General features: G+C 40.4%; 1 protein-coding gene across 6 annotated transcripts in view; it reads left to right on the top strand.

Moving 5' to 3' along the window:
- Positions 1-18,677, top strand: part of chd9 (chromodomain helicase DNA binding protein 9) — a 192,796-nt gene that overhangs the window by 3,851 nt on the left and 170,268 nt on the right. Inside the window, exon 2 of one of the 6 annotated variants that reach the window (XM_055648423.1) lies at positions 11,072-11,160. The exons of 4 other annotated variants lie outside the window; for them this stretch is intronic. The gene's annotated coding sequence lies outside the window, so the exon portion shown is untranslated. One more of the 6 variants, XM_055648424.1, reaches the window with a different exon arrangement.

An 18,677-nucleotide genomic window follows, 5' to 3' on the forward strand; every position in this document is an offset into this window, starting at 1 on the left:
TATGGCAGGTTAATTAGGATACGCAATAGAGCCTGCACAGTGAATATATTTGGTGTCACTTATTGCATTGTAAGTTACACGTAAACTTGATTTAACCCAATTTTGTGGTGGCAATAACGTGGAATCAGTGAGGTTCAATTGTGCTATTAAACCTAAATGAACTATCAGGATTGATGTTTGTGTCAATCCTGAAAATAGATTCTGGATAATAGAAATAGGTTTTTGGTCAGTATTGAATGTTTGGAAAATATACTTCGATGGAGAGAAGTCTGAAAAATAATAAAGTAATGTGGGCTATATAGTTCATAATTCTTTTAAACCTAAGTGAGTGTTTCTTGAGTATCCATCACTTGATTTATGGGAGTACTATGCCTGGGAAATTAATGTGTGTTTCTTATGAAGTGCTTGTTGAAGGTTACTTTTTACTGTTTTCAGTTGTTGATCATTATAGACTTTCAAAATGTTCCATTGAGGTTTGGGTGAATTAATCTTGGAATTGTACATTTTGAAGTTAGGAACATCATTTTGTGTTTATTGATAGTAAATTTATCAGCGGCGTTGACCAAAACAATGACATTGCTGGGGACGAGATAGATAGCAGTGGAAAACATAGGAAGGCTAAACAAATATTTTTGTAATGGTTTCTGGAAGTGAAGAAACCTTCATCATTAATACATCGTTAATCTATTGCAACGTTAGTTGTTTGCCAATCTGCATGTAGATTGTTTATCCCAGAGTTTTAAAGCAAGTAAATAAGAATGTTAGAAAACTTCTATTATCATCTCCTATGCTCTGCTTTGTATTTCTTCCTCTGAGTTTGGCTCACTTTCAAGTATTTTTTGTTTTATTCCTGATTTATGCACTGTTTTCTAAGATTGGAAAATTGCACATCTTGCTCACTATTTACGAAAAGCACGAGGGGAAAATGAGCAAATTGCGGACCTGTCAATCTGACATCTAATGCTGAGAGATTACTAGATTCTATGGTGCATAATAGTGACTGAACCTCTTGAAAATCTTCAGCTGATCATAGTTGGTTTGAGCCCTGATAAACCTAACTAAATAGTCCAACGAGATTCTGTGTATATTATTTATTTGTTCATAAAATATAGAGCTTGATGGAAGTCTCTTCATAAGTGGTTGGCTTGACTCTGAAGTTCATGAATTGATGACAGGTTATTGACTGGTTTGGCAAGTGGCTGAGCAGCAGTTGAGAAATTGGGCAGTGCAATAGGCAGGCAGGCAGGACTGAACTTTAAGTGATGGAATAGGAAGGCACATATATCCAAATTAATGACAAAGATGTACATTGTAAGTAATCTACAGCACAACATATTATTATAAAGTAGTAGATTCTGAATGGACAAAACTATAGTAAATGGATAACACTGTCAGAAAAGTGTAAATTGAACAAAAATAATGCACAGAGTATTTGTTTCAGTACCGATTCAAGAGTGCTGGAGGCCAGGCTTGCAGATCATTAATATACAAAGATTCACCATAAGGTTGATGGAGCTCCACCCTTTAGATGTAGAAAAGAACACGAGATGGCATGGCTATGGAAAGCCCATAGAGGTCTTGATCTAAAATACTGAAGATATTCTGGGTCGCTACACCATGGGGAGGAGGAGGAATTGGAATTAAATCACAAAAATAAGTCACTATTTCAGGACATAAATTACAAGAAGCGATCACACAGACTGGCATAATATACCTTGGATTTTAATCGGTTAAGGGTAAATTGATCAAAGGTTTTGAAACGTGAGAAACTAATCATTGCTGGAGTATGTCACTTGGTCTCCAATAACTGTCCTCTTCCATTCTTATGTGCAGGAATTGTCATGTCAGCAGATGCTGATTTACACCAAAGATAGACACAAAATGCTGGAGTAACTCAGCGGGTCTGGTAGCATCGCTGGAGAAAAGGATTAGGTGACGTTTTGGGTCAAGACCATCGGAGTCAGACTGAAGAATGGTCTCAACCAGAAACATCATCTATTCCTTTTCTACAGGGATGCTGTCTGACCCTCTCCCATTTTTATCCTGTGGATCATTATTAAATTAAATCTCATCCACAAATACTGTGATTGTAGAAGAAGGTCAGAGGATTGTTATTCTGGGGAGAATAACTCCTCCTGTCATCCCAATTCCTTTGCAACATTTACAAGGGATTTGTGATAGCATGATGGATTACACTCAATTTGGAAGAGTGCAACTTCAATCACTCTTGAGTATCTCAATCCCATCCAGGGCAAATCAGCTGATTAGAGTGCCATCCACCAACCTAAACATTCATTTACTCCGCCACTGGCACCCTGACTGCAGTATCGCCCATCGGCGGAATGTACTGCTATTTCCCCAAGGAAACCGCAACGGAACCTTCCAAACCTACAGCTTCAGTCAACAAGAAGAGCATGGGCCTTAATGGCATTGGGTCAACCATTTGCAGATTATTCTTGTGATTACACACAATCATGGGAATGTGTTGTTGTTCCTTTTCTATCGCTGAGTCAGAACTCTGGGACTCCCTCCCAAACAGCATTGAGAGTCCCTTCACCAAAAGGATAACCAGCAGTTCAACAACGTGGGTCTTTGTCAACTTCTGTAGGGATGGGTAATAAATGCTAGCCAGACTACCGATGTCCATAACCCAAAGCTGACTAATTCTTATTTCAGTTGATGGGTGAATCCAGGCCATAGACAGTGGAACATAATTATTTCCTGGGAGGATCAGATTTATAGCGCAAGCACTTTTTTTTTTTGAGGGGTCCCTTACAAAACATGAATTTTACATACATAGAACTGGGTACTAATGTTTTTGGTCATGTTTAAAGGCACAAATATTAAAGTAGTTCATAGAAAATTGTTAAGGATAGGTGATGTTTCAGGTTGGAACACTGCGTCAGATTGATTGTAGTGGGGAGAGAAAGCTTGGAAAAAAATGTGGGGGTGCAGCAAAGCTTGGCAAGTGATAAGTGGATATAGGTTAGTGTGTTTATTTTAGAGACGGACTCACTATGCCCACCAAGTCTGCTGATCAACGATCACACATACACTAATACTAGCGGCAATTTTACAGAGGCCAATTAACCTAGAAACCTGCACTTCTTTGGAATGTGGAAAGAAACCAGAGCACCCAGAGAAAACCCACATGGTCACAGGGAAACTGTGCAAACTCTGTACAGACAGCACCCGTAGTCATGATTGAACCCAGGTCTTTGGTGCGAAAAGGCAGCGTCCACCACTACACCACTGTGTATTTAGTAAGAGCTGCAAGAACAGTGAGTGCAAACCAGATGAACTTGCGCTGGCTGATCCTAGGTTCTGTTTTTTAACGGTAAATGCATAAATAGACTGACTCCAGACCAGACAGTGGGACATCCTAAGAAAAATTATTGGAAATATGTTTTTCTTTTAATGCCGCACAAGTCAAGGAATTCAGCATGTATTTGTTAAGGAAAGGTAGTTACTATCTTTTGAGGATAAAAACAAAGGGGATTGATGAGGATATTTTATGCTCGTTGTTTGACACTTTCTGCTCTGAAGCATGTGTCCAGCTCTCTTTTGAAGGCCAGCTTAGATTCTCCACTTTCCACATGTTTTCTGTAATCAGTTCCAGAAGGCTCATAATTCTTTGAAAAGAACCACAATATAAGAATGTACTGCATTGGAAAAGAAGAGCAAGTCTAGGCTGTGCTACCCAAACATTTGTTCCAAAGTTCAAGATCATGGCTGATCCTTCCTCTCAAGTGTCATAATTCGGATTCTCACTTGATACCATGAATCTTTCAATCTCCACTTTGAATTAACTAGCTTACTGAGCATCCACAGATTTCTGTTTGTAACATTTTAAAGATCAGCGATTTTAAGTGAAGACATTTCTCTGCTTCTCTGATCTAAATGGTTCTCTTTATCCCGATACAATTTTACCACCACCTCTTCCCTCACAATTCTAGGCTCTGCACACAGCAAATCAGCTTTACAGCCTCTATCTGTCCCACATTTTCAGAATCTGGCGTCTTTCAATTAAATACTGCTAATTTTTCTCAACTCCATTGAGTATTTGCAAAACTTACAAAATGTGTCCTCAGTTTATGTCTGCTGCATTGATTCCAAGGCAACTATATCCTTTTGTTACTGAGGCCTATACGGCACACTGTAGACCAGCTGTTGTCATCAAAGCCACGTACAATTGCTGTAAGACTACTTCAGTGTTCCGTATCATACCTATGGCAAAAAGGACAATTAATTTATTATTATTTTCTCCCCTTGTTTATTCTTTTACGCACAAGGACATCCAGATTAATTTGACCAGCATATGCTTAGATATTTTCCAATTTTTCATAGCATAAGAAATAATGCTATAGTCCCCCTTATTTTTCTCCATCGTTACTTCAATCTTACCTAAAGATAGCATTCTCTAATTATGACTCCAATCTCCCACCCCTTTCTATTTTGCCTCACTTCATCTATTAACATATTGGAAATACGTATGTTACCATCTCATTTTATTCGTAATAAAGAATGCTTCAACTTGTGGAGCGTTTTGTGATTGAAAGTAATCACCATGAATAGAAATGATTTTGGTTTTCTTTGTTTATTCTCTCCTCTCCATTTGGCTAAAATGTTTAAAATATAATTCCACCAAATCCTGTTCAGCTTGAGAATAATGTCCTAGCAAAGCAGTGTAGAATTTCAAATCTGGTTATGGTCAGTGCCCCAGAACTGAATATTTCTGAATAGTTTTAGTCATTGGAAAATTTACTACTAGTTTTGGACTTTCTGTAATATATATTACATTACCTGATGGATCTGTAACATACATTTAGGCTCTCTAAATAAATTTTACCCCAATACTATAGGCAATAATGTTATAACCATGAATGCCTTGAGCAGAAATGTTTGTTTTAAATGTATTGATTGGGCTGTTTTAATATGGTCCTGTTGATGATGCCACTTCTTGCTTCTATTTGGAATTGGTAACTTTTCAATTTTCAAAACAATTTGCAGATGGTGTGAGTGAACAGTAGAAGGGAAGAACAGGTTAAATCAATAGTAGGTGTTCTTTTTGTAGCCACAGTAAAGATGCACAGCCTCTTCGTATACATATTATATTGGGACTTGAGAGATTCCATCATCAATAGCTTTATGACAACTAGTTTATCCCATTGCCTCCATGCTCCATTCATATTTGAAGTATTCTATTTTGTACATGTAATTTACCTTTTCACTGCACAAGCGTAAACTATTGTGTTGCCATGTCTTCCTGATGCTGAAAACATTTAATTTGCAATATTCTTAAACATACTGGATAGGAAATTAAGATTTGAAATCTGCACATCAACTTTGTTGTAAATGGTGTCCTAAATGTGACCAATATTTGCTGATGTGACATTGGGAATCTGGATCTTTAGGGGAAAGATTGTGTATGCTGGACTAATTGAAAAGTTCAACTGGTCTTTAGCTAGTGACATCGAGGGAAAAGGAATAAAGATGGCAAATAACCTTGAGCTGAGCTACAATCCAAGTCAGGACTGAATGGTCCACTCTTGTACAGGTTAGTGACAATGGCGTAGTCTGGTTTGTTACATTGAGAAGGGTGGAGGTTTTTCTTTTGCATGTTTTCATTATGCATGCCTGTGCAGTAGGTGTGCTTGGACAGACATTGGAATTTATGGAAATGTAAAATCAGACCTTTGGAAGTCAGTAATACTCAACCTTTCATAGTCTTTTGTGTAAATTGAGATAAATTAAATGGTACTCTTCACCCAAAATGTTGTAGTAATCAATGACTGGAATTAAATTTCCATTAAACTTTCATCAAGATATTGAGAATATATCTGGTCAGCATTATGATTGATGAATTGCTCCACAAGCCAAGTTATAGATTGTGCATTGGAGAATTGAATAAAATACTGAAATTTAAATCACTGTGTGAAGTTGGATGGAAAATTGTTAGAGAGGCCCCAATTACTATTTTTAAGTCTGACTTTTTTATTGTATGTAGTTTGTAATTATAAACAATCCAACATAATTTTGGTAGGATCTATCCTTTTGCATCTGATAGCATGTAAAGTTTGCAGCCTCCTTGTTGGTTATGTGCTCTAACTGATTTATGCTGGCCTTTATACATAACACAAAGTTTGTTCTGGTTCATTTGCTTCTTCCTATCCTCATCTTTATATTTCTATTATCATCCCTATTCATGCCTTTCACATGCTGTTCCTGTTTTCTTGGTATCGGCTTCATGTGCAAAGTAAATTCCACACCATTAATGTACTCCTTCAAAGGAAATTGCTCTTAAAACTTTTTTTCATCATTGGTATCCTATGTATTCTCCTTCACTCTGGGCTCACCCAGAAGTGGAAACAGTTTCTCCGTGTTCTTCCTATCAAACCTGTTTATAATTATAAAGAGTTCTATCAGAACTTAATGTCTTTACTTTGGAACCGAAAAGTCTGAGCTTAGATTGTATATTTTGTTTGGGCTGTGCTAGAGCAGATATGGCATTACATGGTGGAAAGGATACAAGGAAGACAGTTATCAAAACGTGGAATTGCAGACACTTTTGTCACTCCAGCAGAAATTAAAGGTCTGATCTGTTAGAATTTAAAAAATTCTGATAAGCTATGAATAGGCTAAAAAATAGTGAGAGGGCATTAACAGGCTAAAAAATAGCGAGAGGGAATTATCGCAAGATTGAAAGAGGAAGTTGGACATATTTCACACACTGTTCAAATTTAATGTTTTGTTTAAACTTGGCAATTAAAACAGAATCTGTAACATGAAGAATCGTTTAAATGAACATTATTTTTCATGAAAAGATAAGGCTAGGAAACTTACATGTGGACTATTGGGGGGGGGGGGTTGCGAGGGTTAGAAACATAGGTGCAGGAGTAGGCCATTTGGCCCTTCAAGCCAGCACCGCCATTCAATATGATCATGGCTGATAATCTAAAATCAGTACCTTGTTCCTGCTTTTTCCCCATATCCCTTGATTCCTTTAGCCCTAAGAGCTAAATCTAACTCTTAAAAACATCCAGTGAATTGGCCTCCACTGCCTTCTGTGGCAGAGAATTCCACTCATTCACAACTCTCTGGGTGAAAAGGTTTTTCCTCATCTCAGTCCTAAATGACCTACCCCTTATTCTTAAACTGTGACCTCTGGTTCTGGACTCCCCCAACATCGGGACCATTTTTCCTGCATCTAACCTGTCCAATCCTTTGAGAATTTTATATGCTTCAGTAAGATCTCCTCTCATCCTTCTAAATTCCAGTGAATACAAGCCCAGTCGACCCATTCTTCATCATATGTCAGTCCCGCCATCCTGGCAATTAACCTGGTGAACCTACACTACATTCCCTCAATAGCAATAATGTCCTTCCTCAAATTAGGAGACCAAAATGGCACACAATACTCCAGATGAGGTCTCACCAGGGCCCTGTACAACGACAGTAGGACCTTCTTGCTCCTAAACTCAAATCATCTCGCAAATGAAGGCCACCATGCCATTAGCTTTCTTCACTGCCTGCTGTATCTGCAGTGACTGATGTACAAGCGCACCCATGTCTTGTTGCGACTCCCCTTTTCCTAATATGACACCATTCAGATAATAATCTGCCTTCCAGTTTCTGCCACTAAAGTATATCACCTCACATTTATCTACATTATACTGCATCTGCCATGTATCTGCCCACTCACCCAACCTATCCAAGTCACCCTGCAGTCTCATAGCATCCTCCTCGCAGCTCACACTGCCACCCAGTTTTGTGTCATCCGCAAACTTATAGATGTTACTTTTAATTCCCTCTAAATCATTAATATATATTGTAAATAACTGGGTTCCCAGCACCGTGCCTTGTGGCACCCCACTAGTCACTGCCTGCCATTCTGAAAAGAACCTGTTAATTCCTACTCTTTGCTTCCTGTCCTCCAACCAGTTTTCTATCCATGTCAATACCCAATATCATGTGCTCTAATTTTGCGCACTAATCTCTTGTGTGGGACCTTGTCAAAGGCTTTTTGAAATTCAAGATACACCATATCCACTGGGTCTCCCTTATCTATTCTTGTTACATCCTCAAAAAAATCCAGAAGATTAGTCAAGCATGATTTCCTCTTCATAAATCCATGCTGACTTTGACCAATCCTGTCACTGCTTCCAAATGCACTGTAATTACATCTTTAATAATCAACTCGAGCATCTTCCCCATTACCGATGTAAGGCTAACTGGTCTATAATTCCCCGTTTTCTCTCTTCCTCCTTTCTTAAAAAGTGGAGTTACATTATCTACCCTCCAGTCCACAGGAACTGATCCAGAGTCAATAGAACATTGAAAAATGATCATCAATGCATCCACAATTTCTCGGGCCACGACCTTGAGTATTCTGGTATACAGACCATCAGGCCCTGGGGATTTATCTGCGTTCAGTCCCAACAGTTTACCTAACACCATTTCCTGACTAATGCTAGAGTATGGATACTGGAGTTTTGCTTGGGATGTTGATGGAAGGTGCTTGATTGTAGGACGGCTGGAAGAATGATGGAACATTAGAGCTAGATGTTACTTAGAAAGTAAGCAGGGCAGAGGGGCAGACATTGGAGTGGATGCTGGCAATAGTTACGGAGGTGCAATCTTAACAAAGGGTTGCATGTCATCCTAGTAACACCATATGTTTGTGCGTTGTTGACTAATCATGCAGAAAAGCATTTATTTTACATGTTTGTGTTCTTCATGCCTGCAGTTCTATAATCATTCCAGTAATTGAATATGAGGCAATTAAAAATGTCACCTAATTATTGCCATCCTTTTATCAATTTATCATGGTTCAGTTCCATAAACTTAGCATTAAAATTTATATTCAATATCAAACCCATCCAATTAGTAAAATGCTACTTCTTTCTGGGCTGTAAATGTAACACTGACCGAAGTGAAATTATAGTCATGCACCACTTATTTTGTTTTGCAACCTGTAAACCAGACAAACTTTTAAAAAAAATGATGATTGTAAATCTTTTCATGTCTTGCTTCCAGCATGCATCCGTCAATTTTCAGAGCACTAGAAATATTACATGTGAGCTAGCGATTTCCTGTTTATATTAACTAAGTATGTTTGTATTTGCTGATTGGGTGTGGGCATTTCTGATTAGGTGGGTACTTTTTGGTCCATCCCGAGTTGCCAGTGTTCTGCTTTGAGATGGTGAAAGGAATTCTGTAGATTTTTGAGAGCCTTGTTGCTCACTTCCAAGAATACATTTGAATTATTTTATATTTGCAGTTATTATATTATGGACCTATTAATATAAATGTGGAGAAGACTAATCTTTGAGTTATGTGACATACTTACTTGTGGTTTTAAGAACCTGGGAATGTATGACCAGGAATAGGCCACTCAGTTCCTCAAGACTGCACCACCGTTCGGTGTGATCATGGCTGATCAGTCCCAGGTCTCATTCCCTCTCCATAGCTCTCAATTCACTGAGAGCTCTGTCAAAAATGTATCTTTAAATACTTCCAGTAATCTAACATCAATGACTGTGTGGTAGAGTGTTCTAGAGGTTCACCCCTGCAAGAGAAAATTCCTACATACACATGACTTCCTTCTGTTTGTGGTGTAACAAGACTCTGATCCTGGAATTATCCGAGTGAATGGCTTTTGGACTGCCTTCAATGCTAGCTTATACTGTCTTAAAGAAGCAGACCAAAGTTGCACAGTACACCAAAATGTGGCCTCGGTATTACCCTGTGCAGTTCTAACAATGTTTCCCCATTTCAAAATGCCAACTCTTGTCTAGTAAAGGCCAATGTGCCATTTGCCTTCCCAACCACTTGTGTGCACTAACACACCTAGATCCCTTGCACTCGGTTCATTTGCAGTCTTCAGCCATTAAGAGTAATCTTTTAGATTTCTCTTCCTGAATGAAGCATTTGATTTGACATTTTTCCATATTAAACTCAAATTGCCAAGTTTACACTCTCTCATTTAAAAGCATCTTGCTCTTGAATGGTTTGAATATCCCTGTGATCTCTATTTTAAAGTTGTTGATAAACCTTGCACGAGGGGCTATTGACATGAAATAATTGGAGGCCAAGATATAATCCTTGAGGCACCTCTCTTCCAGCCTGAAAAATATTATTTTATCCCCAAATCTCTGCCTTCAATACGATATGTTCAATTCATATTAATGCACTTCTCTTCCTCCTCCTCTCTTTCTTCTTTCCTCTTCCCCCCCCCCCCCCCCCCCCCCCCCCCCCCCCATATCAGGAGCTCTTATCTTGTGCACCAGCTTTTTATGTGGCATTTTTATCATATTTCCAGTGAGTGTGATTTCATTAATTGTTTCCAAAGTGCCCCCCAACCAGTTGAAAATGTATTGAACAACAGGAAGAATAATTGAGCTTTTGCTTTGCATTTGGAAATGTGTAATTGAGCTTCAGACGCCCTAAATTGAATGCAAAATTGAACTTCAGACACACTAAATGTAGCTCTGCTTCCCAGCTTGTGCCATGGTTGTCTACTTTGCTTGCCAGGTGAGGAAAACCTTTCTGATCTTAACATGGGCAGCTGTTTCCATATTAATGGAAGCTATGCGAAAAGGAGATCCTCTGGGGAATTTTGTTCATGAGGACGTTGACCTACTTTCAAATGTAGTAATAAAATGTGTAATAACTTTGAGACATAATTTGATATACAAAGATTTCCATTGGAATATTATTTTGGAGCCACAAGCTCTGCAGGTGTTAGAATTTGAAATGCATCAGTAATGGAACTCAACAATTGAGCAGCATATTGGAGTAATCCATGTTGTTGGCCAGTATTTTTGTTTTTCTTGTACATTTCTTCGCTGGTACATCGTCAATGGAAATGTAAACTCTTTCTCCTTCCATAGATGCTGCTTGACCTGAGTATTTCTAACACTTTCAGGTATATTACTTAATCACATCTGTTTATTGCCAGCAGGTGTAAATGCATTGCATAAAGAAATAAAATGTGGGAAGGAAGAATATAGGACTATGGTGATGGAGCCATGTTGGAATCCTGTGTATGATGCAGTGATTAATATTCCAGGTATCTCCTTATCTCGAAGGAGAAAAGTGCTGGAGTAATTCAGTGGGCCAGACAGCATCCTTGGAGAACATGAATAGGTGACATTTCAGGTCAGGATCCTTCTTCAGATGTTCCTCCACCGCCCTTCACATTCAACAGTGCATTCTTCATATTTTTCATCATGGCCTCCTCTTTTCAGCATTTAAAATGGACCTCTCTGGAGTCCCGGTTTGCATTTCCATTTCCACCGACCATTCTTTCCTCGTGGCACTTTTCCCATGCAACTGCAATGGATAAGACTCCTGTTTTGTTTAATGTCTTTCAGGCACACAAACAGGCCTTTACAATCTAGTGTATTGCATCGAATGTTTATGACGTGGTCTTTTGTGCATGAGAGAAACCAAATACAGATTGGATGACTGTTTTACAGAACATCTCCAGTCAGAAGTAAGGTCAACCCTGAACTTCTGTTTTCATTTTTTATCTCAATCCTTCTCTGATCCCTCTGTCTTTGTTACCTATTTTGCTCTAATGTTATGCAATGTGGTCTGGTGGAACAATCGTCTGTCTGGTTACATTGTGGCTTAAGTTACCCATCTGGTAACTTCCTTTTTTTATATTTATTCCACTCCTTGTGGCTGTATATTCCTGTTTCAATTTTCTTTTTTCTCTCTTCTGTCTATAATTGTTGGTTTTTAAAGTAATTATTACCTTGACAACTTTGGTCTGCATATTATTACAGACTTTCTGTCTATCTCTTCACCTTCTCCCTATTTGCAATTTGTTTTCTTGCTTCTCCAGCTCTGATAAAAAGGTTCCTGACCTGATATGTTCATTCTCATTTTCTCCGCACTATCTGGCACTTTCTGTACATGCCTCTAAATTTAACCCGTTATCATTTGTGAAGAGTGAACGGATTCAAAGTCGAATCCATGAAATAAATAAAATTGGTAAATATATTGCAAAACAAAACATGACGCATATTCTAAATTTTATAATTTTGCCTTGCATTATGCTGAGCGATCAAAGAATATGTAGATTTGTACATGTCACTTACTGGTCTGATGAACGGTTTTCTTTAAAAATACTGTGATCCATTATGTGTGTGTTTGTTGGCAGCTGTAAAAAGCTATTTTCCAGCATATGGCAATGTGTTGGAATGTATGCCGTACAGTCATCTGTGTTCCTACTGTCACTGTTGCTTAACTCTATGTTGCCAGTCGAGCAGTTGGTATTGAATTCTGAAATCTAGTTCTTGATGTTTTGCTATTGTACAGTCTGAGAGAGTGCTTTCAAAAATCATTGTGAACCTATAGGTCCTGCCACCTATCTGCTGCATTTTTGGTTGCCAGTGAACAGATCCATTGTGGAAGGTCATAAAGGCAGTAAATACGTTGAAAATATAGGACGGACAAAGGGTGAGAAACTATTATATCAGTCCTCGACTGCATATTTCTGTAGGACACTGAAGGGAGCCATTCCATCTATCACAAATATGCAAGCTCTTAAAATACACCCATCAATACTGATTTTCCCCACTCATTTCCCTATAATCTATTCTCTCTCGCATGCCCATCAATTCCATTCAATTCTCCTGATGTGCAAACTAGGGAGACAATTTTAGCTTAACCCACTAACTTAACAATGTGTCTTTGGGACATGGGAGGAAACTGGAGTACTTGAGAAAACCTTTGTGGCCACGAGACTTTTTATAGACAGCACTCTGGATCAAAATCTAACCTGTCCCTGAAGTTTTAACTGCTAATCCACTGTCGCCATCCCAAATATAAATTCAGTAGGTCCAGTTGTCTCACAGTTAGACACAAAATGCTAAAGTTACGCAGCAGGACAGGCAGAATCTCCAGAGAGAAGGAATGGGTGACGTTTCGGGACGAGACTCTTCTTCAGACTAACCTAAAACTCTAACCTAAAACTCTCCTTACTCACTCTAACCTAAAGGTCTCCAAAGGAACCCCTCTTCTTGGATTCCCCCGGACGGCCCTCTACTTTCTTAGACCGTTTCATTTCCAACTGCCGCCGGGACATCAACCACCTCAAATTTTCCATTCCCCTTACTCACTCTATCCTAAAAAACCCAGACTTGTCTCACAGTTAAGTTGTTGATCCATCATTCACAGATCAAAATTTTTGATTCAGTCATGTGCCTTCAAATCCCAGCAGATGCTAGAATCTTGAATAAAACATAAAGTGCTGGATTCATGGCCAGTCTCATTTCCTTCACAGATGCTGCCTGACCCACGGAGTTCCTCCAACACCTTTTGTTTCGAGGGAGTAATAAGCACTGTTTGGCTACTATTTTAGACTTTTTATAGAGCATATGATTAAGATTAATAATAATATTAATACATTTTATTTGCGGGCGCCTTTCAAAGTCTCAAGGACACCTTACAGAAAATTAACAAGAGAGAAAAAACATATAGTTGGAGTAAAATAAATAATAAGGACATCACCAATACACATATTAAAGACAGAATTCGCTCCAAAGACAAAAAATCAAAAACACAATGTGAAGAGAGAGCAGCGGCAGCTAAAGCGCGCCAGCGTCCACTCTCCCTTCCGACAGCCATCTTGGACACAAACTAACATATTCACATTACACACAAAAAATCATCCCCCCACAATGGATACCACTGTGGGGGAAGGCACAATGTCCAGTCCCCATCCCCAGTTCTCCCAAAGTCAGGCCTATTGAGGCCTCCGCTATTGCCTCTACGGAGGCCCGATGTTCCTGGCCGTTCTGGCCGGGTGCTGTTGCCCCGGCGTCGGGAGAGTCCTTTCAGCGGCTGGGCCACCTGGAACGGCCGCTTCCTAACTGGGGACCGCGGCTTCCGAAGCCGACAAGGCCGCGCCGGTTTGGAGCTCCCAGGCTCCCGATGTTAAAGTCGGCGCCGCCCGCTCCGCAGACCCGCAGCCCGGAGGTGTTGATCTCGGCGGTCACAGCTCACCGGAGCTCCAGCGCGGCGACCCAGGCAAGGCATCGCCCGCTCCGCGATAGCGCTCCAGCTCTGTGCCGCCACCGAAGCTGAGGTGCTGGGCGGTCCCCGCCAGGAAACGGCGCTCCACGCCCGCTGGTAGGCCACGAGGACGGGTCGAAGGGGCAGCCCGGAGAAAAAGCTGCCTCACCGACCAGGTAGGGACCTAGAAATATTATTACCCCCTACCCCCCACATTAAAAAGACTATCTCTCCCACAAACAGGGCACAGGACTAACTAAAACTGCAAAAAAAAAGTGAATTAAACGGACGGCTGCTGGTTAGCAGCCGTTCCCCAAGATGGCTCCTCCCACATTTGAACACTCTGAAGAAGGGTTTCGGCCCGAAACGTTGCCTATTTCCTTCGCTCCATAGATGCTGCTGCACCCGCTGAGTTTCTCCAGCATTTTTTTGTGTACCTTGGCTCCTCCCACATTTGTTAGTTAATAACAAATGTTGCAAGATTGGAACTAATATGCAAAATTAAGGTAGAAGCTGAAGTGATATAAACTTAAAGTAAAAATTATAACGAATATTCTGGAAAAAAACTAGGTGGGGGAATTGCAGCTTGTGCAACAATGTATCACATTTTCTGGGAACTTTACAGTGAAACCATTTCATAGTCACCTGTGTTTTGACAATTTTTTAAATTTTTTTAAATTTTTTAATGGAGTTGATTTGCTGACAACTTTATTTTACACATTCAACTACACATATAAATCACTAAAATATTGTTAGTTAATAACAAATGTTGCAATTTCAACTATGCCAAAACTGGGCCCATTATTTTTTCCTTTATTTCCCTGACTTAATTTGGCTTTGAGTCTGAACTGTTCACTTTTGCTGCTTTTGTGGGAAAAGAATATTCATCAATGAAAACTAAGCGATCACTGTGACATAAATTGTCTTATTGATGGGTTTAAATGATCAGTCCATTTTCAAGCCTGTTGGTATGTCGCAAACTAGTTCTGTGGAGTTGCCCAAGTTGACTAATACGTCTGTCAGCCTCAGTGCAAAAGGGCCTCAAATTCTCAGCCTTGGAGCAATTGGACCCTTCACTGTAAGGGGTCAATCCTGTGGTTTAAATGTGTATTTTGTAATAGGGTATCCAACGTGAACACAGTAGTTAACTGTGTAGTGTAGTCGCACAATTTAGTGGTACAATTTAGCATTTGTTTTACTTATAGCTGCTGTACTATTTAACATTGTGTGCTACATTTGCGACCTCCCCAATCCTGTTCCATGCCTCCTTTTAATTATTTGGGAAAAATGTGACTCTTTCCCCTTAAGTGTACCTGGTATACCCACATGAGAGAATCTCCTGACTTGTTTGCTGTCAGTTCCTGAATACAAATAGTTAAAATAAATATAGAATGAATGGTGGGATTCCCAAATGGATTTGGACCCTCGGCTCAGCGTAACTTACTCTTTTACCTCTTTGACAGGGCAGTTCTATCTAAACATCGCCCCCCAAACAGAATGCTTTCTTTCCATCAGCCAATTTTTAAAAAAATTCACGACGCAGTCTCACCTTAAGTTCTCCCCGCCTTCAGGTTCCAGACTGCTGAGCAGGATTGCACAGGCACTTGTTGTTGTGCTGCCGCCAGTACTCTGGAATCAGTCCCAGAATATAAATGTTGTGTATTTTGAGAGTACTGCCAATTAAATTTAAAAAAATATATGTTCTGAGTATTAAAAACCTGGTATAAAATTCACGTGGCTTTGCATCATTTCTCACCTGATTAGGCTTGAATGTAACTAAACTGTTTGCCTATTGACGAGCTGTAGTTGGCTACTAGGTGTGCCTGCTGATATCTGCGCTAAACTGGTTGGATTTTTGTTTCCCTCGCTTTCCAAGGGACTATTGTGTGTGACTATACTGCACCAACAAGTTGTTCCAGTGATTTCTTAGCACATTGTGTATATTTTCTTTCTCAAGACTTCGGCTGCACAAGATAAATATATCGCTGTGCTTTCCCTTTTCTGTCATCATGGCAGTGGTAGGAATGACTTCATTTTTCCATTTAACCAGGCTGTGCATTCGTGGTCAGATGTACAGGAACTCAACTTTCATTACTGAAAGTAAGATCTGATGTGCATGGGTGGAATCATAAACTTCAGTGCATAAATAAGCTATTTCTGCTAATAGGTCAGAACCTGTATATCATCTAATCTAATCCTCTGTTGTCCGTGATGCTTTAATATTATCCACTGCAATTATGGGTTGGACTAATCTGCTTGTCAAATGGTATAGCACGATCTGTTTCATGTGCTTTTGGACTAAGGTTTTTGTGGGTGGTATATTGCTTTGCTTGTGAACAAATGTTTGTTGCGTACGCAATGAACTTTGGGAGTGGTGGCGCCTAACAGCAGCGGCTCGACTACAGTCGTCTGTCTTTTTTTATTTTTTGTCTTGTTAAATGTATGTCTTTGAGTCAGTTTTTTTATTTTTTTTTTAGCTGTGTATATGTGGGGGGTGGTGGGGGGGGCTGTGGGGGAAACCGTTAATCTCTTCCCTGTGCGGGGACCCGACTATTCCCTGTCGGGTCTCTGATGTCTTGGGCCTAACATCGTGGAGCCGGTGGCGACCTCCGGCCAGGACTAACCTGGGGGCTCCAGTTGCAGAGCCTGCGGAACTGACATCGTGGCACTGGCCAACTTCGGAGCGGGAAGAGCTGTGGTGGCGTGCGGCTGCGACCCGACTTTTGGAGTTCGGAGGCACCGGCCGCAGACTCGGTGGACGGGAACATCGGGAGCTCGCAGGTCCCTGGTGGGAGGCCGCTTTTCCGAGCTCCGCAACGGCGACTTCTCCCGCTGGAATCGCGGGTTTAAGGACATGGAGCCGGGGTCTAACATCACCCGGCGTGGCTTAAACTGCCTCAGGACTTACCATCGCCTGCCGGGGGCTTTAACATCGGAGCCCCAGTTCGCCTCGACACTGAAGTTGGACTGCTGAACCACGGGAGAAGGAACAAAGGGAAGAGATAAAGATTTTGCCTTCCATCACAGTGAGGAGATGTTGGAGACTCACTGTGATGGATGTTTATGTAAATTATGTTAAGTGTGGGTCTTGGATTGTGTTTGTAATGTAAAAAAACTGTAGAAATGGAATTTCGTTCAAACCCAGGTTTGAATGACAATAAATAGCATTCTATTCTATCTGCAATTTCCCTAATCCCATTATCGTATTCCATGTCGCCTTCAGCATCCTCTCTGCACCCAATTCATTATATCTACCTCCCACCCCCCACCTTTGTAATCTTAAGTATTTATTACAAACATAGAAAATAGGTGTAGGAGTAGGTCATTCGGCCCTTTGAGACAGCACCACTATTCAATATTATCATTGGTGATCATCCAAAATCAGTACCCTGTTCCTGCTTTCTCAATATATCCCTTTGTTCCATTAGCCCTGAGCTAAATCTAACTCTCTTGAATACATCCAGTGAATTGGCCTCCACAGCCTTATGTGGAAGAAAATTCCACAGATTCACAACTCTGGGTGAAAATGTTTTTCCTCATCTCAGTTCTAAACGGCCTACCCCTTATTCTTAAACTGTGACCCCTGGTTCTGGACTCTCCCAACATCAGGAACATTTTTCCTGCATCTAGCCTGTCCAATCCCTCAAGAATGTTATGTTTCTATAAGATTCCATCTCATCCTTCTAAATTCCAGTGAATATAAGGCCAGTTGACCCATTCTTTCAGCATATGTCAGTCTCGCCATCCCGGTAATTAACCTGGTGAACCTACGCTGCACTCCCTTAATAGCAAGAATGTCCTTCCTCAAATTAGGAGACAAAAACTGCACACAATACTCCAGGTGTGGTCTCACCAGCACCCTGTACAACTGCAGTAGGACCTCCTTGCTCCAATAAAAACACTCTTGACTCTCTTGACTACTCAAATCCTCTCACTATGAAGGCCAACATACCATTTGCTTTCCTCATTGCCTGCTGTACCTGCATGCTTACTTTCAGTAACTGATGTACAATGACACCCAGGTCTCATTGCACCTCCCCTTTTTCCTAATCTGACATCATTCAGATAATCTGCCTTCCTGTTCTTGCCACCAAAGTGGATAACCTCACATTTATCCACATTGTACTGCATCTGCCACGCATCTGCCCACTCGCCAACCAATCCCAGTCACCCTGCCGCCTCAGAGCATAGTCTTCGCAGCTCACACTGCCACTCAGCTTTGCGTCATCCGCAAACTTGGATATGTTATATTTAATTCCTTTTAAATCGTTAATATATATTGTAAATAACTGGGGTCCCAGCACTGAGCCTTGCGCCACCCCACTGCCTGCCATTCTGAAAAGGATGTGTTAATTCCTACTCTGTTTCATGTCTGCCAATCATCTGTCTATCCATGTCAATACCCGACCCCCAATACCGTGTGCTCTAATTTTTCATACTAATCTCTTGTGTGGGACCTTGTCAAAGGCCTTTTGAAAGTTCAGATACACCACATCCACTGGCTCTCCATTATCCATTCTACTTGTTACATCCTCAAAATTACATTAATTCTCTTTCTTCTGAAGTCCAAAAAGTGAAAGCCCAACATATTCAACTTTCATATATCAACTCCTCATCCCTAGATGAGAACATTTTGCACACTTTGCATTGCA

The sequence above is a fragment of the Leucoraja erinacea genome, chromosome 17 (genome assembly GCF_028641065.1).
Source record: "Leucoraja erinacea ecotype New England chromosome 17, Leri_hhj_1, whole genome shotgun sequence".
NCBI lineage: Eukaryota > Metazoa > Chordata > Chondrichthyes > Rajiformes > Rajidae > Leucoraja > Leucoraja erinaceus.